The 27,764-nt window shown below is 34.3% G+C and overlaps 1 protein-coding gene across 1 annotated transcript in view; it reads left to right on the top strand.

The window, feature by feature from the left end:
• Positions 1-27,764, top strand: part of LOC149420951 (uncharacterized) — a 485,282-nt gene that overhangs the window by 8,405 nt on the left and 449,113 nt on the right. The window lies entirely within an intron of this gene.

Here is a 27,764-nt window from a genome sequence, read left to right as displayed (position 1 = left end):
AGACACCTAAATTCAGAGCAAATTTTAGTCCATTGAACCAGATTTAACACAGGCTACTGAGATTAGTATGTTTGGTGATAAATATACTTTTTTAAAAAGAAAACCAACATTCCCGAATTATGAATAACCTAATAATCATTATACACTGAAAATGTTGCTCGTACGATGACGGAGGACATCAGCTTGCAGAGGATTGAACCCGCGACGCCTGGGTGGTAACCCGATGCTGTGGACCACTCGGTCACCAACCGATCAGTCATGAAATGTGTATGAAAATAGAACATACCGAATGGGTAGTACTTTATTTTTCGTAGATGAATTTATGATCGCGTGATTCTAGTAATTTGTAATGTTTTTTTGCGCAGGTGCGTCGCTCCTTAATTGGAATGACATTTACATCACCTGCTAGGTTTTATGTGTTAAAATATTACTTTGTATTTATTGCCTTACAAAACTATCACTAATTAGAGAGAGAAACCTTTCAATATATTGCATGTTTATACTTTTACCATATAAATGTGTGGGCAAAATTGAAAAAAAGCGAGGATGATGCATTGGGACAATTACCTTTTGCGCTTTTCCAAAGGGCACGAATATTAAAGTAGACACTTTTATACCCAGAAGATTTATTTTTACAAACACCATTTTTTGTATAAATTCGACAGAATTGAAATACCTAAAATAAAACACCTCCATATAGTTTTTTATGTGTTAACATTTTCTACGAACTTTTGTTTTACCAGCAAAAAATTCTAATTAGAATAAAATATTATTACCTGGTTTATCAAAGCAAAATTTTTAAATCAGAATAGAATAAAAATTCCATGTTTTAAAATAACTGCTCGCTAACAGCACCAAATGAAGTGCAGATAATAACGTTTTTGAACAATGTTCTTTCACAATACCCGTTTTCACAATAATAATGTGCTAAATCTCTTAATTATTTCGCGGTTAAATATGGATGCGGGGATTTCGTGTCGCGCGCAAATTCATGGTGCGATTTCTAGGAAAAGCAGAATTTCCAACAAGACCACACGGTTCCACTAATTTAATACAACGAAAAGGGTTTTCAATTATTATTCTACTAATATTTAACATGTGTACCGCCCATACATCAAATACCATATTTCAACAGCCCGTGAAAAAATACAAAATAAGAAAATCAATTTTTTCATGTTTTAACAAATTTTCACCGTCTAACTTAAATTTCTGTATGTTCATCAAGTTTTCATAGTAAAAATAAGTAAAAACAGATTCAATTAAAGTTTTAAATGGCGCCATACGCATTCGCATTGGATGACGTCGCATACATGTTCCGGGCGATTTGGATGATGTCAGAGCCAAACCGGAGCGTTTAGATCTAAACGATTGTAAACTTAACATCATTCTTCTGTAAATTAATTTTGCATAGCTATAACTCATTTACCTATTCTGGCTAGAAATATTTGAACTATGATAAATAAAGGCCAACGATAGTTTTCCCCAATACTATATTACCAATTTGCAACTTCCAATATAAGTTATCGTTACATTCTCTATTATTTCAAGTTGAAGTTCTCTTCTTAGCTATTCAGGAACTCGGGAAGATGGGCAAATTGTTCGGGAACTTTTCGTCGCTTCCGCATTAAAACTTCCTAATCGTTAACCTAAATCGTCGGAGTTCGATTTACTGGTATGTTGACTGTTATAATTATCTAAGAGGATCGGAAAATTTAATGCAATCATCAGAATCTATTAAACAATAAATAAGTATTACCGATCCGTTTGAAACACTGAAAAGGTTTGAAGTAATTTTTACTTAAATCTTATGAGTTTGCTTTTTAGAATCTTCTAATTACCAACAAGTGTTCTTAAACTCCTTTTAATGTATGAACAGATTCAAATGAAATAAAAACGTCAAAGGGTTAGAATTTTAGTCAAAAGCCTACTACAAAAAAAAAAAAACTTTCTCCTTTCCCAAAGGTGAATTGCCTAATTAGGGTAGGTTTTTATTTATACAGGTGTCCTAAATGGCCATATGGGGTGGTCCATTCCCCTCAAGTCTATAATTGTTTGACACACTAAAAAAATAACAATAATTTTTTTCTTAATAACTAATGCAGAGTTCACATGAGGGCAATACCAAAGACAATACAATATTGTCCTGTTAGAACAGAAAGTCCCATTGGTGTTGATTATAAAACACGCGGTTGGGATTTCTTACTGACCGAGATTTTAGCACGGGATTCGAATAGCGCACTATTTAGTGTGGTTAAAGAATAATTTATTAAAATACAAGTGTGATTTATTTAGTTTTTTTATGGGAGTGTTTTATGCGGTGACCGGATAAATCATCAAAATGATAATTCATCACATCTTAAAAAAGTTATATAAAGTCATGGAAAGTGATGAAACAAAAACTTTATTAACTGGGTTAAGTAGGTTAGGTTAGGTTAAAAAAAAATTTTCATCGCTTTAAATGACTTTATATCACTTTTAAAAGTGTGTTGAATAGTCACTGTGTTGAGTTAGCATGGAACCGTTTTATGCACTGGTTGTAAGGCTAAGGGAGAAGCAGCAGTGGAAATTTTGATTAGCTATTTTAAAATCTGTAAACTAAATATAGCTAAAATCATTTCAAGTAACGTTTTCCTCACCAGGACGTTTTTTGACAACATGCCCATTATTTGCACTAAAGAGTATTTATTATTTGTGGATTTGCACACACACGTGGAAATGCATAATTTTTACATTTGTGTGAATTATGTGCATATTTGAATAAAACCACATACCTACATTTTATTTTTGAAATAATGGCCCTTTGGCTCAGAGCTAGGGAGTTTACCGCTCTGACACGAATATCGCTATTATCACTCGAGATACACCACAACTCCAGATATAAAATAAAAATATGGATATTATGGCGTTGATAATAAATGAAATTTTTTTTTCTTCAAACTCAATGTGAGTTTTTTTCCCATCTCTACGCAGATGAGATGATATTCTACCTAGAAGTTTGTATGATAATATCGCAGTAAGGTTTTTTTTAATAGATTTTAATGAAAGTTCAGTTCCCGGAGAGAAAATTTCCACTCAAGTTATAATTCCCGGCTCAGCAATTAAAACGTATGCATAGACGATATTGCCTGTCTTCCCCCTATTGCGCGAGTTGTCAGCCCACTAGGAAAATTATCCCTCGCTTTTATGTGCTCCGGGTAGCCGCGTCACTCGCTCAGCGACTCTGCGAGGTTATTTCCAACGGGTGTTTTGAAGGCTCTCGAAAAATAATTACGTTGTCAAATTTTATTCCGGGTTTTCATCGTTTATTCTAGAATTTAAGAAGTTTGGTTTATATTATTTTTATTACGTTTTTAACTTATAACTGTTATTTGTTGAATCGTAATAATTATGTAAAAGTCCTTAAGGGCGTAAATAAATAAATATATATTTACCCAATCCGAGCTATGCAGGTATTAGGATTTGTGCACATTTAAAAAAAGTCAAAATACATTAGCGGCCTTTCCCAATCAAACTGGGCGATCCCTCATTTTAAATGTTTTCAAACGATTCATTTCGGTGTCACCAACGCGACTAAGCACAACTTTCAAGACATTTATTTGTATCTACCGTGACCTCAGATATTGTATTCATATAAATAATGTATTCATTTGACGTTGAATTTATGTTGATTGACATATCAAATGATATACCTACTCTACCAATTAAAAAAATATACATTTATTGGGTTACTCAAACGCAGCTCAAAAAATGGCAATGAAATTGAATTTAATGGAATTTTCTGATAGCCTTTCGGTTTTCAATTTTATTTAATTCGAGATTCTTTTTATCTTCTTTTTCTCTTTGATCTTTTCAAAATCCCATTAACGTGATTAAAATAATAAGGTAGGCAATGTTCCAACTAATTCGTATGAAGTAAATTTGAAAGAAAACGACACATCAAATATGGTGATGGTTATACACTGATAATCGCATCTGGTTCCCGCCACCCAGGCGTCGTGAGTTCATTTCCTCGGCAGGCTAAGTCCTCTACCACGACACAAGCAAAATTTTCCGCTTACTGTGATTGTAGTAAAATATTTGCCATGTTGTTCGTAACCCGGGAAAGTTAGCTTTTCTTTTCAATTTAATTGATTAAAATTTAATTTGTTGAATATTCATAGTAAATAAAATACATTATGGTAATATTTATACACTCTTACTATGTAGAAGATGCGTCAGTTTTTGTGTTAACATAAAGTTCTAGATAAATGCCATTCTTATCAAATTCTTTGCCGTGTTTGTATAGCAGATATGCCTCTCTGAAAGTAAGATAGATTTTACCTAAAATATAAAACATAGCTTAATAATTAGTGTGTCTACTGAAAAAGCAATAAAGTTTCAAACGGTGAGTTGTGGCGTCAGAAAATATATACACCATTTTCTTTCTTAAATTTATAGGTTAACTACTTTCAGTTCACAAAAATATATCTCCCTTGTTAGGCCATGGAGTTCTTAAATAGGGACAATTCAATAACTATTTCAAAGCAGGGCTGTATATTGTACAACCAGTCATTTATACATTAGATAATATTAGTAAAAACATTTATTTTTCATTTGGTATCTCATCTCAAAATGTTTTCGGAATTCTTTCGATGGTTTTAGAGTGGTTGAAATAAAATGGTCTTAAATAAATCTTGTAGGTTCGGGATACATCGATTCGATAAAACACTATTTCAATTCAATTCAATTCAATTAGTTTATTCCTTTAAAAACATTACAAAATTACATTTTATTTCGTTTTTAAGTACATTTGTAAAATGGTATTACATAATAAGTAAGCGGTGTATAAACTATACCAGCATCAATAGAGCTTGCCTTTTAAAGGCAGCTTCACCTTCAGCTAAATATGTCGATATCCGAATTAATTCTGTTCAACAGCAAGACTGCTCTCCCCACCGGCATGACAATTGGCAAGTTAGTCCTGCAGGCCGGGAGATAAAACAGTCTATGCTGTCGGTGACGGAGATAACCATCAGGAACATAGAGACTAATACTCTCCATGATAGTCGGATTTACTAACCATCCACGAATCAGTTTGAAGAAGTGTGATACAATATGCACATCTCTTCTGACCCGTAGATGGTTCATACAATATGCACATCTCTTCTGACCCGTAGATGGTTCATACCGAGCATGCCCAAGAGAAAGTCAGTAGGATAGAGCCACGGGTAGTAGCCATACTCCCTCAGGTAGAGGAATCTCAGAAATTAACATACATGGTGTCCCTCTCGAGTTCTGTGTAACTTCAAAGTGTCGCCTCCCAGCACAAAACACTTCTCATCGACACATAGTGATCACCCGGTGTCATACTAACAAGGCGAATAATAAATACCGCTCAAGCAGCTTGTACGACATGTACCCCTAGTAATCCTCGGATAGTGCAGTTTTTCATTTTGACGGAAATCTATCGTTTATCCCCTTCGCGCTCGTTGTAACTCCGCGGTTTAGATTGAAAAAGAGCGCCTGAAGATAAATGCAAATAACCAACCGGCTCTATCCTTATTTTATTACCAACTCCCACCAACTTACCCAATACCTAGCGGGGTTCGTGTTTCCCAGGCGCCTGATTTATTGGCTACGAACTAAAATAAATATCTAATGGATGATTCCGAAATATTTGTAGCTAATTTATAGTTTTAAAGTTTGCTATGGGACCACAATAAAGTTCAAATTAAATGAATTTAAGATTACGAAAGTTACGCTTAGATTGTTTGGGCATGTATGCATAGCGAAGGAAATAAGAAAACAGTGTAAGGAGATGTATGATGCGTAAGTGAATGGTAAAAGAAATCGGACGCCCGAAGAAGACGTGCCACCATCAAGTTAATAAAATTCTTGATTCAGGCCATGTAAAGTCTCTGAATAACAGAAGAGTATGTATGAGAGTTTGAGACGATTTATGAATATGAAATGTGACTGAAGCAAGGTGTGAGTGCACAGAGTTGAGTGGCGTTCCATCCTTGCGGAGAAACGGCATGATTGTTACTTATGTTTTTTCAGCTCAACGGGATAGCAAAAACTGAAAACTTTTCTTTATTTTTCTTAAATTCGTATTTTGCGTGCGGGAAATTACTATTTTCCCTAACAAAAAGTAATCCTTCCCACTCTCGGGAGATATCTCCGCCTTGAAACTTTAATAAATTTTATTTTCTTGTAATTTTATTTATTTATTTTCAAGTGTACGGCACAACATGTGCATTATACAGTAAAACTTTAACTGTAACGGGGTTAGTAAGCGGGAGATTTGGATCTTCAAGAATCTTCAGATATTATAGGCCCAATACTTTATATTTTACTGGGCTTATAAAAATCCAAGGCTAAGATGTGATCTACTAGCAGCATTTAATTAAATCATCCAAAACGTTTCTAAGCGATTAAATTTTAAAACCAAAAACACATCACTTCGCATTACTTGGTAGTGCTTCGCCTTAACATTTATTGTAGGTTTTTGCTTTTGTTAGACAGTTTGGTGGAATATTATTTTAAAGCAGACGTAATGCAAATGTGTAGCGCATTGAAAAGAAAGTGAAGCAGTCTATTTCAAACAAGTACCTAACGAATAAAAGCACTTAGTAACATAGTGTTTTTTGCCAGAACAATAACATCTTGCAATATATTCTCACTGTCACCATTTTGGAAATAAATTTAAAAACCGATTCCGATTCTTCGCAAGTAAAAATCAAACAGGAACAAATGAAAAAGAAATTCTAAAATGAACACACATCATGAATTTATATTTTTTATATAACATAATGTAACTGAAGTTGATGGACAATGTTTAAGTTCGCACAAACCTTAATTATTATTTTTTTGGTAAACTAATGTTTAAGACAAGATTTTTTTATGCATAGCACAAAGGGTAACAATTATTTTATAAGCAATAATTATTAGCCTGAAACACTCATCCACATTGAAAAATCTCCTGATAAAAGATACGTCCCGTTGGCGTCATGTAAGATACATAAGATACATGACGCCAACGGGACGTATCTTTTATCAGGAGATTTTTCAATGTGGATGAGTGTTTCAGGTTAATAATTATTGCTTATAAAAGAATTACAAACCTTAATGCTTGTTTTCTCAATGCTGCTTTTCAATTTAATTTAAATATTGGGACTATTTTCTGATAAATGAGTTTATCTACCTTTCTATTAGATATGTCTAAAAACATTTCCAATGCGTTTGCCTTTGACAGTAATTATTTTGTAAATATTAACTACAAAGCCGCAAAATCTCTCTAAATACTGAATCTGGTATTTTGAAATTTGCACAGCTATTTCTGGCTGAAATTTCTCAGCTTAAGGTAACTAGTTTCGACTCGGAACTCCATTTCCACCATGGGCTAAGTAGCTTTTACATGCATATGCATTTACTGTCAAAATAAGACAAGACGCAATAACATTGTATTATTTGTTTCTTTTTTTCAATTGTTCAATTAACAAAAATTCTAGCAACTCTAACCAGATCTGAATAGCCAGGTACTTCCTCACCTTCTTCTTCCCCTTCTCCTACCCCTCCCCATTACCTTAAGCCCCATAACGTACCCCAATTGGGGATCCAATATTAACAGCAATTCTATTATATAATAAACTAGCTGACCTGTACCCGGCGTTATTCGACTTTTCTCTTCTTATTTTCCATAATATAATATGCATGTATTATATATAAACCTTCCGGAAGAAATTCTCTAAATGATCTCTAAAATCTATCAAAACCCGTTGCGTAGTTTAGAAAGAACTAATCGCACAAACAGACAGACTCGGATAGCGACTTCATTTTAGTATAATAGAGGTTATATTCACATAAAAAAAGCAAAGTCGGATAGTTAAAAAAAATATTCTATTACCACTAACTTGTAAAATATGTGTTTTTTACTTACGTGCACTGTTATCAAATGAATATGACATCTAAAAGAAGAAAAACCCTTGAAAAAACTTTACTTGCATATTAATAATCTATTTTATTAAAGTAATTCATACTTTTGATAAAAGCTATATTAAAATGCCAATTTTATTAAAAACGGATTAAATTATATTATTATCCAATTTAATCTGAAAGCTTTTTGTATATTATACAGCTCCCCATTTGTTGTATGCCAATCCAAAAGTGAGATTTATTTTTAATTACGTCGTGCAAAAAAATGCAATTTAAAGCCAAAACAAAAGCTCTCTAATATTCATGTTTGGCTTTTCTCTCATCAAATATGATAAGAGAGTACTTACCATTATGAAATGGAAAAAGTTTTGTCCTTGTCTCTTTCAAATTAATCCGAATTTTTATTAGTTTTCCACTTTTAACAAAAATATATTTTGAATGAATTATTCCACGAGAATACAGAAATCTACGTTTGCTAGATGTTACTTGTTACGTGCAAAGTGAAACACTGTTCAGTTTGGATTGGAAAGTAATATGGCAGGTGTGCTATTAACCAGGAAAGCTTCTCAACATTTTACGAAGCTAGTATTGAAACTTATAGACACATTCACTATTTGTTTCATACAGAGGGAGGTTTATTTTGCTAGATTCGGTGTTTACTTCGAGGTAAGAATTTAACAAGAGAATCATTTATAAACGCTGTTTGATTTATTAATTGAATTATAACCACGATGTGTATAACATCTAGTTATCTCACTATTTAATTTTATTAAACGTTAAAATCCATCTATTTGAATTTCACTTTTGTTTTCGAGATTTAATGAATGCAAATCTAGGAAATTGAAATTATCCCACTTCCTGCTGAAACTTATCAGACAGACTCGTTGTCATGCAGGACCGACATTTATGTCGTTAATATACGGAATAAATGTCGGTCCTACGTCCTCGATTCCAGTCTCTGGGAGGCAAGGATCTATGCTCAGTCAAACCAATTTTTATTTTTATTTAAGACTTAAAGAATTTTTTTTCTGTTTTATAGTAATTATATATTTTTTTCTGGTTGACGAATCTATTTTCTGGTATATAGGAGGGTCACACGAAGATTGTGCACTTACTTACTTATTAACAGCAACATCACAATATTAGACCGGTAGGAAAACATTGTACATACCACGTGATTAAAAAACTTCTATTGGTCGATTTAGATTGGTCAATTAAACGGCTTTCTAAAAGCTTTTTTCTAGACAATTTTATGACAGTGTTATTTATAAGGATTATGTAACAGATAATTCTTAAACTATGTTTTTTAAATTCATCTATTTCAATTTCGATATTCTTTTCTTGATTGAATGAATGAAGTGGAATCTTCGAAATGGAAATTAACCACTTCCCGACATCAGATCGAGGCAGACTCGTTGTCGATGACAATGCTTATCAACTGTTGGTGGCACGCATGCACACACACGCGCGCATACTCGTATTTTTTTCTAAAATTGAATAACGTTATATTTAATTTAAAAAAATACAAAATAAATGTCGATATTATCTGATTAGAATTTGTCTTAGGTGTTATCGTTGTTGATACCAGTCCCTGGCGAAGAAGGTTTAATCCTCAATAAAACCAATTTTATTTTTTCTTTAGTTTGATCTAGGGAGGAAGGTTGAATCCTCAGACAAACAAAAAAAAAAGTATTATTAAAAATAGATGTATTATACGAGTATGTATTTACGGTTTGATTTAAAAAAAAATTAAAAAAAAAATATATATATATATATATATATATACATATATATATATCCTCACTTTTACTATGTGTAACCAAATTAATTTACAAGTAGATGGGTACCTACCTAAAATGCGTTTTAAAATTAAAAGTATTTATTATTATTTATATCTATATATTTACTTGATTTAGATATTCGATTGATACAGCGCATCTTCTTTGGTGGTTATATTTTCAACTATAATCACCAATAATATTTGAAAATTTCATGTAGTTTTTCGCAAAAAGTCTTTCAGACATTCATAAATCATTTTTGGCGTGTACGTACTGGAATACGTAAGTCCACTTCGGAAATAATATAGGCCTCAATGGCTTACAGCATATTTTTCCATTTGATAGCATTCTGTGCCGGAAAGAAAACTTTTCAATGTAAATGCCTTTACAAAGTTTTTAAATCTTTGGTATCGTGTCTTATCGATATTTTTATAAGGTTTCGAACGTTGTACCGCTGTACTTCAGTATTTTTACTCTAAATATGAAAAGAGGGCACGTTTAGTACTGAGTCATACGTGCTTATATTGCGCAGTAGATTTATTTTATGGAATGGCGGAAATGTATCAATTTTTAACTACCGAGGATCAGTTATTTATAATATATAATAAACTTATCAAAGAGAAGTCGATTTTGAAATATTACAGGAGTCCTGGGAGTAATTTTACCTCTCCTGCTTTTTGCTACCCGAATCCAGTGGAGCTACGGCATTCTAAATTTAAGTAATGCTGTGGGATTAAAAAAAGTTACAGAAATAAGTTTTGACGCAGATTGGTCGGCTCTCACCCAGTCTAGTGCTATATGAATGTTACAAAAGTAAGTTTCGAAGCAGATTGGTCGGCTCTCACCCACTCTAGAGCTATGTGAAAGTTATATGAGTAAGTTTCGAAGCAGATTGGTCGGCTCTCAACCACTCTAGAGCTATATGAAAGTTACAGGAGTAAGTTTCGAAGCAGAAGATTTCGAGATTTCGAAGCTCTCACCCACTCTAGAGTTATTTAAAGTTACAGGAGGAAGCATCTAAGCAGGATAGGTCGGCTCTCACCCACTCTAGAGTGAGAAAGTATTATACATATTATTTTGGTTAAATTCTACGTTTGATAAAAATACACATAAATTATAATGAGTATCATTGAAGAAAAAGATAATACTAAAAAATCTAAATGAAACAGAAGAAAACCCAGAAAATAAAAAAAAGTTTACGGTCTAAACTGGGAATCGAACCGAGGATATCCGTCTTAGCGGGACAATGTTATCCACTCGACCATATGTTTATCCGAGACAATATCTAGGTTACAAACCAACAGCTTAGAACTTTGTGATCATTCAAAAAGATAGCTGCCAAAAATATGGGAAAAATTAGTTGCAAGATAATATTTTTAATTCTGAATTTAAAATCAATCAATAATAATTAGGTCCCAATGGTCGAGTGGATATAGACGTTTTCCTGATAAGACAGAGTTCCTTGGTTCGATTCCCAGTTGAGACAGTATTTATTTTTTATTTTTTGTGTCTTGCTCTATTTAATGTTTCGTTTAGATTTGTAACTGTTATCTTTTTCTTCAATAATATATTACATTGATGGGTATAATCTTCAAAAGTTAAAGAACAGTGGTTCCGTCCAAAATTGAAAATCTTTTACCCTATACCGGGTCCGGAGCTGGGTTCATCTCACTATGTAGAGGTCGTTGCCAACGGTCAATCAATAATATATGGTTATTGATAGGATGACTAGATGTCAGCAGGAGTCGGGGACAACCCGCAGAGATATGGAGCGATCGAGTCAATCATAATATGCGAGTTCTGTCATATCAAGAAGCCAAGTGTGTACAGGATGATATATCCTCTTGAATGAAGCATGGAGAAGTATGCCAGGGTTCAAATGTATATCTGACAAACGATCTAACCCGTGCGGAGTAACCACGTTATGGTTACCCTGCATAAACCAAATGGACAAAATGAATGTCCAAATTTGGTCCAAAGGGAAAAATTGATTATCCAAATGGATAAAACTACTGTCTAATTTGATGAAATTACTGTCCATTTGGATATTCATTTTATCCAATTGTCCACATGGACAAACTCAATGGTCCAAAAGGAAGAAATATTGTCCAAGTGTAAAAAAAATCAAAATAAACGAAAATATTTCCCATAATTTTATCCTCATTTATCATCGTGTTTGACCAACTCTCTAAGATTACCGTAATAATTAACAATACATAGAAATGCTCATTGACGATATTAATTTGCCAAGTGGCCAACTAAAATTTTTGCAAATTGAGTTTTTTTTAAATCAAGTGTTCACATTGCCCCTTATCATGAATCCATTTTTTCAGGCACGTTGTAAAGAATACTCTATTATGAAAAACTCAATTTGACAAAAATATTAGTTAGCCATTGACCTTGTCCCTCCTAAACGATACAATATTTAAAAGTTGATCAATTGATGGCTTCCGTGGTCGAGGGCTTAAGGCTCTCGACTAGGAAGTCGAAGGTCGCGGGCGGGAATACATTTTATTTGATTAATTTATATTATTTCACAATTCACGATGTGACCAGGTGACCAGATCTGAATAGCCAGGTACTTCCCCACCTTCCCCATCTCCTTCCCTTCCCTTTTACCTTTAGTCTCACAACGTACCCCAATTGGAGATGGGATAAACTTAACCGAATTTGTATTACGTCATACGAGTGTAATTCAAATCTTGCTGGATTTATAGTGCGCAATTCAGAGACGTTTTACCCCTATTTCACTAAACTCTAATAGTCTAACCCATAAATACAATATATTTCATTAGATAATCTATTCGGGGGCTTCTTACTTAAAATTACTCCCTCAGTGGTGTTTACATAATGTAAGCATCTTCACTTACAGTTATGTCATCATTAATAATAATCAAACTGAGCCACGTGCTTTAAAGATTTAAGTTTGTGTAAGATGTTGGCTACGATAATCAAAAATACTTATTTCGGTTGTGTGTAACTCTGTTTTATTGAACTCGGATTTGCTTTGAATTTATGTGTCATTTTCAAAATTCGAATTTAGTGTGTGAAAAATTCAGACGAGCGATAAAGTATCTACCTACGATAATATATTATTTCAAACATTTCAATATACAAATTCTATTACAAAAAATATTTATGTTGGGTTTATGCAATAAAATGTCGAATCACCTACTTTTGGAAATTACCACCAATTTCATAACAACACCGTTTGGTTGAAGTCAAAAATATGCACTTGGACCACTGAGCTTTTAAATAATCAATGCTTCTCAAACTATTTTAACCCGAAATTTGTTGTTGGTTTATTTCTTATTTCGTTTCGATGTTACAGGCATAAGTTTAAGGCCGTGGTTCTTTTTTTGAGATGAACTCATACGTAGCTAGATTACGTATGTAATTCGTATTTTACTTTTAAGTTGTACATGTATCTCGTAATTCATGAAATTAAATAATGGCAAAAATATCACTGCAGAAATTAGCACCCCACAACCAACGGTTTCCAGCCATTTTGAAAAAATATAATTAGATAATTCTATTGAAACCTAACGTCATTCTTGAACCACTCAATCCGGACTACCACAGATGGGGGGCATGTTCCATGCATGCAATCGCGACGCCTTTCTTTGCATTTTCTGCAAAGTTCCTCGAGAATAACACAGTCACAAATCAACGCCTTGGAAACCATTCTACAACACTTTGAGACTCTACGATTTATGTAATTACGTTGTTGTTATACGCGCTACGACGTACATAGTACCTCCCGAGTGAACCGGGTAACCTAGTGCCGATAATAATACGAAATGGCGTTATGCTGTTAGTTTTATGTGCTCGCATACGTTTCACTGCTGACGTAGTATGATCTTTAAATCTTCTGTCAGTTCCACGTTGTTAAGGATGGTAGGGAGGATGGTAGGTGAGTCCCTTTTCCACGATGAACCTGGCCCCTTCACTACTCATGATCCTGCGTAATGAAGAATTGTGAATAACTCTTTTGTAACTTCTTTCTGATATGCAACGCGTGTATCAATGAAAGGGCCTACAATGGAGCTCTCAGCAGCAGTACTATGCAGCATTCCAAACCTCGAGTCTTATCAGGGCATCTTCTTCTTTTTATTGTCTATCGCACTGCTTGATAACAATTGTAATGGGGTATCGATTTCTCCCCTAACCTAGTTGTAGAAAGAGGATAGACAGCGTTGCGATTTCAAATTCCAAGTTATCAATTAGTTAGCTCTCAAAATAGCCATTTGTATGGTCTTCGCGTATAGTCGGCTCTGCCAGCTACAAATCCGTAGACCCGTGAGCGGCGTAGTCTTCTCGTAGCGGTAATAATAATCTATTTAGCGTGTTCGTTTACCAGTGCGGCGTAGCCCACCCTCTCCCCCCACCTGGAGGGGGAAGATGGCGTAATTCAATTACCACACCAGGCTGAAGACGCCTGCTTGAATTGTGACTGTAACTGTATTTCGTATGTCGGTTAATGGGATTCGATTTGGGCGCCATTTAACTCCTGTTTGGAAAGGTCACCGGTAAACTTTGAGGTCTGCATTGGCTGGTGATTTGACTATAATTTCGCAAAGGCCAACGGGCGGTTTCGAGTTACGAAAGCAAAGGTGACTAGAATAGTTCACGGAAATCACCTGGAGAGAGTTCCCCGATCATTTGATGATTGGTATAGCGTTTCGGAGTCATCACAAAGGTTAGGTAACGGTTGGAGTCGGTGCTTTGAAAGGTGTGTATACTCGGTGTCCGGAAACTCGTAGTACATGCGGGAAACTGTTGAATCTAGATCAATAGAGAACCCAAAAAAAATTTTTTTTCGCACTATGCCTTTATCCATTTTTTTGGCAGCTAAAGAGAAAAAACTTTTGTGGCCGGGTCAATGCTTTGACGTATTATAAAATATATTTAACAGCTGATATTTACCCTAGTGAGTTATTCACCAGTTTCCCGCTTGTAATACGAGTTTCCGGACACCGTGTATAAATTATTACTATTGCGATTGTTCGCGAGGCGCAAGAAATTTTGGTTTTGCCCGGGTGGGACATCAAAATTTAGAATAGAACACTAGCTTTAATTGTCAAATATGAATTTTAATGTCTTCCAAAATTACTCATCCCCTTTAATTCTTTCCCCACTCCCTTCTCACAAAATCCCTTAATACTGTGAGAGTCACACTTGATGGTAGTATTTCAGGGCGAGATGATTGCTACTCTTTAACTTGTTGATTATTTATTCGCATAGCGGTTATTAATTTTGATTTAAGTAATTCCTTTCAGTAGATCTAGAGGCGTGTTAAAATACCGAATGTGCCATTTTTAAATATATTTACAATATATAACGCACATACCGCGAAACTTCATGGTGTGTTAGTTAGTGATGTATAAATTCCCGGGAATTTATTTCTGTGGACGGGGAATTTCGGGAATTTTGATTTTAACAACATAATACCTCACAAAGAATAATATTTATTAAATAAAAAATAAAATACACACACATATGGTACATATAGATCAGGATAGATCCATAATAACTATTCCCATATATATAGGAATAGGATCCAACAGAAAAATAACAAAAAAACACCGATCAAAAGTATTTTTAATTGAGTAGTATCTCTATATAATTGTATACTGTACAGTATTAGTAGCCTATATAACTTTATGCTAGTAAACGATACATAAAAAAATCAATCGTAAAACTGTAAAAATGACACAACTTCAATTGTTCATCTGATGATACCGATTGGACACTACCAACTTCGCTTTCACTTTCACCTTCATATTCTTCTTCTTGTTCTTCATCCGACCCGGACGAAGTTGTTGCCGACTCAGGATTATCTACGTTTTCTTCTTCCTCAGCACAGTCAATTGGATGTTTGCGTTTGCGAGTACCAGATAGGTTTGAAACGTTATGATGCGAAGTAATCTGCTCATCCGTGGAAGAAAAGGTTTTCTTGGGAGCAACTTGAGAGCCTCTTTCAGAGGAAAGAAGTTTCCAATTGATCTCTCAGTGGCTGCTGAAGTAATGGGAGCAGTCAATATTCTTATAGCAACCTGTGACAAATCAGAACATCCGCACATCCCCTTCCACCAGGTCACTGGCGTGATTTTATCGACACACTTCCATAGGAATGCCTTGCTCCATGATTCTTCTTTAGCCCTATAATTGGCTAAATGAACAAGAACATTTGCACCATCAAGAGTCTCCATATGACTTGCTACTTGGTCAATGAATTCAAGTGCTTCAAGTTGCTGTGCGTGGCTTAGCAGATGTCCTTGGGAACCTGGATCTAGTAGGGCAGCAGCCATATGTATTGCAGCAATAGTAAATTCTGTGCGTTGCTCCGCCTTTTCCAGTATTTGCTTCTCTTCGGCATGTGACAGTAGAGACGCTGGAAGAGTTTTACTTAGACTGCTCTCAATATCCTCAAAGGTGGGGGGGGGGCATAAGTGGTGGGGAAGTCCCTAGATCAGGGGATGTCGTCTTAGATAACTGCTAACACTCAATAAAGCATCCAAGAGAAGTGTAGAAACCATTTTATTAAAAATAAAATAAATTTCCCGTTTTCGGGAATTTATTTCAGGACGGGGAATATTCCTGTTCCCGGGAATATTCCCGAGTCTACATCACTAGTGTTAGTTCATTAATAATAATAATAATAATAATATGGGACAATTTTTTATCGTCGCTTTTGTGAGATATCACCTCAGGGGCATTATTTATTATAATATCTTAAAACTCTAAAAAACACTTTATGGATTTTATTAATTGTTTTAAAAAACTTTGTTACTTTCACCCGGTCGACCACATCGTTTCTGCCCCATCTTCCAGATGTTTAGCAAACACGTGTAAGCAAGTATAAAGTTATTTCCACTTGAAATTATAAAAGCTCCGTTTAAAAAACATTACTGATTTTTTCTTTGATTAATGTAAGGAATAATTACTAACTCGAGTTTCGTAGTATACGAGTAAAACACGGGTGTACATAATATTGATAACAAGGTGTAAAAAAACAAATTAACACAATTGGTAACAAATTTATTTAATATCCACGGTATAAATATATAATACACAAAATAATAATGAAGAAATGAGATCACTGAGGCGTATGTGTGGTAATCTATGTTTGACCGTGTTATTTTGAGATCTTGAAAAATGCAAGGATGAAGAAAGCATAGTGGACAAGATTAAGAAAAATACTCTTAGATGATTTTGACACGTGAAATGGATGAACGGAGAAAGGCCTCAAAGAGAATATATGACGCGAATGTGAATGGTAGATGTCGGGGACGCTCGAGGAACACATGGCACCACTTGTGTAGGAATGTAGGCGTATCTAACACTTGAGTTGGGTCAGGATAACAGTGGAGTATGGTATGAGATGATGCATAAACATATGAAGCAAAGAGTGTGTGTGTCAAGATAGTGTTGTGTGGCGGTCTGTCCTCTTTGTCAGCCCCCGGGGAAACAGTGTGATGGTTAGTATATTAGGGTCATAATAGGGTCAAGGAAATCGCCGTATACTTTTCACGAGCTTTTTAGAGTAATATATGACCGGGCGTCCATATTTTATAAAGTTACGTAATTTTTTCGACCTTCCAGAGAGAAATAAAAAAATTCTTCTCAGTTTGGTTCAAATATATATAATATACTTGTTGCGTACCGACGATTGGTACTGGGCGAATGGACTGTAATTTTAACGAAGTAAAAGCAATCAGACGTTGTTTTCACAGAACGAACTGTATTATGATTATCACACGATAACATTTTAATGTATTTTTACTTGGGGATGATAATTTATACTCCGTTACAAACTTTTTATGAGATAATTATTATAAGTATTCAAAACAAGTTTCTGACCTCAAATTAAAAGACGGGCGAAAAATATGCAACTATGTGCGGCGACGAGCAACATTAAGCAAAATAGCACTTGCTTTGTGCTTCTTTTTTCACCTTTAGGCATGGAACAAAACAAGGGGAAAGGCAATTTAGGTAAGAACTAAAATGTTGGGATAATCATAAAACTGTTTCTATACTAAGCAATAATGGATGCTGTGAATAAAATCCTTAAAATAGCCAAAGTGAATAATTCATATTGGGCGCCACTAACATAAAATTCTGTTTTTAACATTAAAAATTACTATTGTATGAACGGGGTAATTTTTACATATTCCCTAAAAAAAAGGAATGTGTTTTCGAAATATCGAGTTCTGTCAATTTTTTCTACGTTTGGAGTAAAATATGAAGTAAGAATGTAGTAAGCGTTTTTGACAATGTTTTTCGTGTTTGATATTAAAATTTTGTTATTTAGAAATACTAATGTTTATTTTAAATGCATACAACGGAAAGATAATTGTATCTAGTTTCTAAAACAATATTTAAAAAAAGAAAGAAGTATATAGCACATTTGCAATACATCGGAAACACTGCAAACTGAGCAAAAATATTGAAAAGCCTGAAGGATTTAGTTCTGTTCTTGAAAAATGCACCTATTTTAAAAATAAAATGTTTTTGTGAACTAGCCTATCTCGACACATGATATCCTTAGCGAGACAGGCATAGTAAAAATAAGTTGAAACCTTACTTACGTAGATGTACCTAATAAAGAAGTAAATACGTTGTGTGTGGTCGCTTTAAGGCAGCTACGACAATGGCGGTAGTAGTTCCAAGTCCTTCCAAGAACATGACCGGATAGGATGGTGGCGAAGTAGGGCGCCAATGAATGCCCCGCCCTTGGGCGCACATTGCACAATGCAGAGTCTCGGAAGTTGCAGGAGTTTTGCCTGATATATCTTACTTACCATCAGAGATGTGCAAAATGGGTACCCAAAACCATTTGAAATGCAAAATGGAAATGGGTCAAAAATTTTCCATTTGAAAATGCAAAATGCAAAATGGGTTTTAGAAAAGCATTTCAAATGCAAAATGCAAAATACCTATTTTCAAAATGCATTGAAAATGCAAAATGGTTTCTCAGGTCAAACAATTAAAATATTTTTTCAAAAGAAGCAAACACATTGTGACTTGACATTTTAAATAATAAAAAAGAAAACACTTTGTTTAAAGTAACTTTATTGATATTTTAAAGTCAACCGGTTTCGGTACTTAACAATTTGGAAGCATTGGAAATAAAAAAAAATCAGTTAATTCAAAGGCTGAAATCATCAATAAATCAATTAAATTTAATATTCAGCCCTATAGTAAGTATGTTTCCAGTTATCCCAAAATCCCCACCCCCACTTCCCTCCCGCAACTGACAGTGTCTCTCTCTGATTTTCTATCTCTTTCTCTCTTAACCATTGGTTTATATATATGTGTATTATTCTGTATTTGTTAGTATTTTTATAACAGTCCTGAACAATTTTGTCATTTAATAATGGACATCAATGTAGAACAAACATATTACATGATGGTAAATCCAAAAACACCACGACTACAGATTATGAAACCACAAAAAATTTGCGCGGGACTAATGTTGCCAACGTAAAAACATAGAAACTGCCATCTAACAGTTAATATTACAACGTCATGCCCCCATGTTCAGTACCTATTTGAATCAGTATTTTTTGTAATGGTATCACTCAATAGCTAGGGCTCCTACCAGGGAGCAACTTGACAAATGTAAATTATCTCTCATAGCGAGGTTGAGGACCGACTGATATTTGGGGCTTATGAAAAGAAGATGAGTGGAGATAGTAGGAAGAATGTTGCAAAAAAGCATTTAAAATGGAAAATGCATTGAGAAAAGCATTTAAAATGCAAAATGCAAAATGGTTTTTAGAAAAGCATTTAAAATGCAAAATGGAAAATACCCATTTTGCATTCATTTCCATTTGAAATGGATTTATTTGAAATAAAGCACATCTCTGCTTACCATATACTTAATACGACTAGACACGGCATAACCATTTAAAAATAACCTCAACATAATTTTTGTTTGGTTCACGTGCACATTTATGAAAAGGCGCGCGCATTGTGTCGATTCGTAATTCGCAATGCGAAATGGGCACTGTACATTGCGTTTTACCTTTTGTTGGTCTAGAGTTAAGCTATTTTGCTTGTCAGCTATGCTGGGCAAGTTCATTTTTTCAATCACAAAAATGACCCAGTTCCAAATATTTTGATTGTACCTATCGCGGACTTTATTTTAGAAAATGTAATCAGCTATCTGAATACAAAAAAATATAAGTACCTTACAGATAGCTTGAAGGCAACAAATATCAGAAATTAATAGAATTTCACTATCGACAAGTAAATTTTCTAAAGTCATCTTTCAAACTAGTCACAATCATTATGTCATGCAGTGTGTTATACACTTTTAACGAATACATATAAACAATACGACATGGGACGAGCCTGGCACATGATAATTATTGATATGTTGGTTAAAATCACGCGTTTTTACTTGATACGCGCAAAAAACTTTAGAAAGATGGGTTATTTTTTAGTCTTGTCTCTAATTCAGGGTTGTATTAAGTCCACAATTATTTGCGTGTTGAATTATATGAAAAAATCGCGTCGTTGAGTAATTTATTTTGTGTGTACTATGTTAATTACATTTTTCTTTTCATTGAAAAAATATTACACTTACCTTTTTTATTATAACTATTGCTGTAGAGGTGATGAAGATATGGTGGAAGATATGTTACATGAAAAGGAACGTTCATGTAGGCTTCAAATGTTAAGTATAGGAATAAATATTTTCTATATACATTCCGATAATTATTCTTAAAATGTCTTATTTTTGCTTAGGTTTCCCCACAAACCGAGAAAAAATTGAGAAATGGATATAAGCAATCCGGATTGAATTTTGTGAAAATAACTGGGTAATATTTATTATATATTGTATATTTATAAATACGGAAAAAAGAGTGTTTGCTAATTTATTTGAAAAAGTGGATTGCAGGCCTTTAAAGAATGAATGAACAGGTTTCTGGTTGAACTTTTAGTAAATTTCGAATACATTAATTTTCACGATGTCGGAACAGAGTTTTTCTAATTTATTTAAAAAAGGAATTGCAGGCCCTTAACGAATGAATTAACAGGTTTCCTGTTAAATTGGTAGTAAATTTCGAATACATTAATTATCACGATATCGGAACACGTTGACCGTACCATCATCAGGAAACCATGTGTGCTCAAATCATTTTCATCCCAAACGTTTAGACTGCAATTTCCTTCAGGTCCTTTATAATCTTTGAGCATGCTGTGTGGAGGAGAGAATGTAATATACCCACAAATTAGGTATCGTTGCTTAATCTGAGAAAGGTTATTTTAATTACTGGTTGTTATTGTCTAGCTTTGATTAAGCGCCATCCATATATTTCACAAAAATGACACTACAAAAATAAACCGATTAGGCATTTCTCTGAAATCGTATGACATTACAGCAGTTAATATACGAAATAAATGTTGATCCGATCGGCATGCATTTGGCAAGGTTGTTGGCGCGGTTCACTCCAATCCTTGGGAAGGAAGGTACAATCATATTTTTTCCGTAGATATGTAAAGTTGTGCCTATATTCGAAAAAAGGAGACAAACACAATGTAAAAGCTTATTTAATGGGCATAAATAAATTGATATTATTACCATGTAACCCCCACCCTCCCTTGTCCCACCCCAACACACCCTCTCTGAAGCTCTGTGCTCGTCTAATATGATTTCTCTCGCTTTATTTTAATATTATATTTTATACATTATTAATGTTTGTACCTAGTGTACTGGACGGGAGTCCGCACAAAACTGTAGATTTGGGCGCCGGTTCCAAACCGTGTCTTCAACCGATGAGAATGCTCCTCTTTTTTTTTTTTTTTAAAGAAAGAAAAACATTCCCGGGTTACGAATAACCTGACAATATTTGAAAATCTCCTACTACCACCACAGTAAGCGGAAAATGTTGCTTGTGTTGTGATGGAGGACTTAGCCGGCCTAGGAATTGAACACACTACGCCTGGGTGAGACCCAAGCGCGATGTCAACTCGGCCACCGACCGGTTTACGGCCGATGATGATGATAGTGGTAGAAATTTATGTCAATCTGCCTCCCGCACCCGGTGCTCGGTGAATGTTGGGCACTGGGTGTGCTGTCGTCTCTGCTCGCTTCTGGCGTTGGCGGTTTTCCAGAGCAGGGTCGGCTGGTCTTGATGAGGTAACAACAGAAGGGTTGGAGCGTAGACTAGGCGAGGTGAGGCAGTTGGTGGGCAGGAGTCACTTGTTGATAATAAAACGCTTGTTTTGGTGGTAAAGATGAACTGATTTATTATTTTTTGTGTCGCTGTTTATACGCAATAAGCTTGACTCGCAGCCGACATTTGGCTGTCGGCCGAAAAATGGCGGGGATTCTATCCGCGCCACAAACGCGTACATAGGCCACTGCAAAATGTTGCATATTCATTTTGCCGGTGGTATAGCCGAAGGCAGACGCTTAAATTTGGGAGTTTGAAAAGATTTTGCAAGCTCGCCTGAATTACAATTACATAGCAGTTATAAGAATGTGTACCTTGACAACTAGATTTTTAGTTTGTCAGGATACGACAAAAAATAAGAAAAGTTTGTAAATAAAAGTGTAAAAATTGCTAAGTTAGTATTTTTCGCAGGTCCCCCGTAACATAGCGCTCAGAAAGAGAAAAGATACACTATGATTTTTGTAGAGGCAAAAAAGTAAAAATAATTGTTCAAAAATGGTCACACAAATATGTTAAAAAACGACCTTTTAAATATCTCCTCAGTGGTAGCACATCGCAAATAGTGTTTATTTAACTACCTCCGAGGAGATGTACAAGTAAAAAATAGGCATTTGTAACATTTAAAAAATTGTTATTTGTTAGTAAATTTTGTACATAGAAAATCTGAACAGCGTACCGCTCGGCAGAGGTAGGTGCGCGATGTGGTACCGATGCTTTTCGGAGTCAGAGTTTTCAGGCCATTTCGGCCGAAACGGGATACAAAATGAGCAGTGGCGGGGAGTGAGGATTTTGACAGTGGCGTGGAGTTGGCACATTTTATAAATGTAAATATATTTTGATAAAAATAAATAATGTGGCCAACAACGTCCGTTACACCTAGACTAGTTTTTTATAATGCTGTCTTATAAACCTAACAAAACGCTTAAAAACAAAATAACTTTTTATTTGATTAAAGTGTCAAGCCACGAAGTAAACGCTTTCTTTGATAATTATATACTATTTTACATAAATAATTTTGTAAATTCATAAAACTTCTACTCTAACTAGCAAATATGTGTACGTTTCAGTACTGATAGAGTCTACTAACGAAGGAATTTACGTTATTTTGGCACGATGATTTTTGCTGATACAAATGAACTAATGAAAATAATAATAATTTGCCAAAACTTGAGTCGGACCATGTTAGAGTCATAATACCAGAAGATATGACGAAGTAAAAATGTGAATGAAGCAATGAGTGTGTATCAAGACAGACAGTCTTCTCTCTGCCTACCCCTGTTGAGAAACGGTCTGATGGTTAGTTAGAAAGTTAATCAACAGAAGACAGCGCATTATTTTTACGTATTTTTTCATTAATTGTTCGTGAAAAAATGGTTTTGAAACTCAGCCGTGTTGATTTTTTATTTTAAAGTTTTAAGCCATTATTTTCTATATGCAATGAATTTAACAATTACACGAAAAGTTCTATAAAATTCACATAATTAACGAATACTTAAACTGAAGTGTTCAGTGATGCGTACCAGATATCAGATACCAGAGTAAGAAACAGTGTTTAGAGTTGAAATTCTAAGCTTTACAAGTTCCCAGCTTTACAACCTCTGGTTAGAACGGATCACTCGGCTCTGGCGGCGGCTTTTGTAACTAATCTTACTTGGTGTTCGTGGTATGTAATACCGCTGATAGTTCCATTGTATCATCTCTCTGCTTCATAAACGACGATTGCATCAGAAATAGAGGTTACAAAGAAGCTCTTAGCCGCAGGACCTGCGATAGACATTTGAATAATTAATTGTTTTACGACTTATGTTGTAACCTTGCTTTAACGATTAACTTGCAAAATTAAATTGTGTTTGATGCGATCAGACATAATATAAATAAATCTATTTGTTACAAGTTTTTGGATTCTTTATCGAATCATGTTATTTGACACGTGGCAATTATGTGTAAAAGACGCACTTTCTAGGTTACAAACCAATTTCTTTAGAAACTTTGTTTCCATTTAAAAGGGTAGGTAAGGTTTATTATTATGATTATTTATTATCTTCTTCTTCAATAAAAGTTAATATCTCTCAAATTTTCGATTAAAGACCGTCCAATGATTTCGCCAAAAAAATGGACACCAAAGAGTTACCTTTTGTGGTTGCATCGGCTTTTCGACAATAGTCTTTGTTGGAACGCTTATTTTCGTAATAGTCTTCAATAATTTTAACACCCTGTTCGATTGTTAATCTATCTATGGAAAAAGACTGAACTTGTCAAATGTCAATTGTTAAGCCTCATTCACATTTAACATCGGTCCAAGCCATTGGAATACCCTAGATATTAGAAAGTGCGTCTTTTACACATAATTGCCACGTGTCAAATAACATGATTCGATAAAGAATCCAAAAACTTGTAACAAATAAATTTATTTATATATAGAACAATGCTGGCGACACTTTTGTGCCTGCGGTTTCATACTGTTACTGGTCTCCATTGCTTCTATTAACTATGAATGCCACGGTAAAGACTTGTTCCTCGACAAAATACTGAAAAATATTTACCTACATTGATTGTTTTCCCTCACTGTTGTACGAAGTTGGAAATTAATTGGAACATATTTAGTCGACTGCCAGTTGGGAAATTTCCAAATGAATAAATACAAACAGTGCCTTAAGTGAGTGTCTAGATTTCTCCGGTGTCTGCGTCTTTAAATTAACAAGTCTCCCTTGAGATCGTCTTCCATCTAATTCATGATCAACCCTTCATAACCCTGGAAGACTATTCATATTTTTAACACGTAAAAATAAATATTGTTTTGTCAATTTCATTAACACTATATTCCTTATAAAAAATTAGCGGTGAAGTTAATGTCAATAAAATTTACAAAAGCTATAGTTTTTTTGATTCTTCCCTTTATAACTAACTTGAAACGCTTCTATTATGTATCATAACAATAATTAATTTAATTATTATTTTTTTATTTTGTTTCGAAATCATACAGTTATATATATGATAATTAAATTTAATTTAATTGCAATACCTCGTCGGTGACTGAATTTGCACGGAGAACTAGCGCTATCAGTGAATTCGTTATAGAAATACAGCATAAAATGCTCGCAGTGTTAGATGAAATAACTGAGATTGGTCTTGTAAGGTTAATGTGGAGATTTAAAAGTTTCGCAGCTACGTTTAAATTTTGTCCCCCGAAGCCCAAATAGTTGTCCTAAAGTGCAAATAATAAACAAGTATTCGAAGTAAAAGTGTGCACGTGACATTTCATGGTAAATTTAAAGTTTAAACTAAAACCCAACTAGTTGGGCTTCCTAATGTTGATTAACGGAAATATGGAAGCCTTATTTACCGTCTCCGTGCCGTACCCAAATTAGGATGCCTCACACTTAGTTTTTTCTCGATTATTGATTTTCGAAAGTTTTTAATCTTTCTAGTTTTGATACTAACAATTCTTGGTGGAATACCATTATAATGATTTATTGAGAGCATTGCAGTTTAAAAGGTATTACAGGTTTTTGATAGTTTTTCTTTCTCACCTTTCTCAGATCGCAAAATCTTTCTGTAAATTTGAATAGTCCAGTCAGTAGAAATAAAAAAGGCATTTGCTTTGCAAAAGGTGGTCTAAAAGATATTTTGCAGCGATGATTTCGTGCCTTCTGATAAAAGCGGCAGATGATATGATTCGGGACAAGTTCAAATTTAAAGTAATCCTACAACTCGTTCTCAGATTTCGCCATTCTCTGGAACAGCATTATTGGTGGATTGATGGAAATTAAGGGTTACATTTAACTGCTGTATTTCAATCTACTTGTAATTTTCCTTCTATTTCATACTTTATTTTTTATGGTTTTATTATAGTTTAAAATAATACATATTTTTTTAATTTTACAGAATACGGCTTAAGGCCCTCCGCGCGACTCAAGCGCCACTTCCATATCTGTTCGCTAAACTGAAACATCTATGGATTAGACCTACTGGGTATACCACAGATTAAAAAAAATACCATTTACTCTAATTAAATGTGATAAATTTTATCTTCGTCTACTTTGTATTCAACAACTTCGTCGTAAGATCAACCGTTGAGGAATTATTTGAAAAACAAAAAAAAGATTTATTACCTTTCATACAAAATGACGACCTTATTGGAGGTTACCTGAGGTCGAAAACTTTTTTTTTTCAGGTACCAACCCTTACTTTAATGTAAAATCAAAACATCTTTTAGATCACCCTTTGCACGAATAAAACCCTCACTGACTGGAATAAGGAAGTTGAGTGAAAAATATTTTGACTTATAAAAAATATGTTCATGTAGATCAAAAAATATCGATTCTAAATATATAAATATATTTCTATATTATTATTCTTACAATTAGTTAAACGTTCTTGAAAAAGCATTCAATAGCAATATACTGTATACGCTCCACGATTGGTCGAAAGAATTCTGTCGTCACATGTGTCGTGACTTGTACGTACAACGGAACACCTATGGTGCATCTCTTTCTATTACATGAGAGATGGTCGATTTAGATGAGAGAGGTGTATAGGCCAAAGGTTTATTTGGGTTTGTCAAATATATGTACGTATTTGTTATTATTATTATATGAAATGGATTTCTAAAGATACATATTCGTATAGTGCTTTATAATAATATGTTGTTTATTGCATAACTTAGATGTTTTTATTATTATACATGTCACAAAGCATGTGATACACTTCAGGCCGCCGGCCGCTCAGAAAAGTCTCACAGTGAACTGGGCTGTAAACCGTTATTTTACTTTTGGTCTTTACTTTTCTGCGCGGTGGTCCTGAATTCGCGCGGGGAACGTCAACAAGTAGCGACGGCGATACCGTACAAGTACCGTATCGGGCGTGAAAAGCAAATATTCTAACTTAAAATATTAATTTAACTATGAAATCTTAATCAATTTTCTTTTTTTTTTTAATAACATCAATTATAATAGACGGTTAACATTGGTAAAAAAATTACTGGAATTCCTTGTTGAAGAATTAAATTTTTTTCCATACATAATGCTTAAGCGACGTGGTTTTCACAGTTCTAATGACGTCACACTACACCCCGCCTGTTACCGCTCGGATTCCGCTCGTTTTGGCGGGCTTAATAAAATTTAAACTTTGAGAATTAATTTAACTATGAAAACAAACTTTAAAAAAAAAAAAAAAAATACCAGTATTTAAGTTTGAATGCGAACATTGATAAAAAAAAAATAAAAAAAATGGACTCAACTTCCTTATTGAAACTACAGATGCGATATTTTGTTAATGTTCTCTCAAACTCCTCATTTAATCTATTAGACCACCTTTTGCACGAATAAAACCCTTACTGACTGGAATAGAAACTACAACTGCGATATTTTGTTAATGTTCTCTCAAACTCCTCATTTAATCTATTAGATCACCCTTTGCACGAATAAAACCCTTACTGACTGGAATAGAAACTACAACTGCGATATTTTGTTAATGTTCTCTCAAACTCCTCATTTAATCCATTAGATCACCTTTTGCACGAATAAAACCCTTACTGACTGGAATAGAAACTACAACTGGATATTTTGTTAATGTTCTCTCAAACTCCTCATTTAATCTATTAGATCACCTTTTGCACGAATAAAACCCTTACTTTAACTACATACCATTTATGAAACAAAATATAAATAAATGTAACTTTGTTTAAACCACTATATTTTTTTTATATACGCCGACCGGTTTCGGAACAACCGTTCCTACCTTAGAGCAAAATACACTAACTTGACATTACAAAACAATTGTTGAACATAATATATTACTAAGTGTTGAAGTGGGGGTGGAGGCATGTCTAGGGATTAGTGAAGCTTGGGGGGAGGAGATGAAACGGAGGGTGAAAGGGGATTAA

The sequence above is a fragment of the Hesperophylax consimilis genome, chromosome 9, assembly GCF_061612785.1.
Source record: "Hesperophylax consimilis isolate HC1 chromosome 9, BYU_Hcon_1.0, whole genome shotgun sequence".
Taxonomy (NCBI): domain Eukaryota; kingdom Metazoa; phylum Arthropoda; class Insecta; order Trichoptera; family Limnephilidae; genus Hesperophylax; species Hesperophylax consimilis.
Note: the sequence above shows the minus strand (reverse complement) of the source record. Positions and strands in the feature narration are given on the sequence as shown.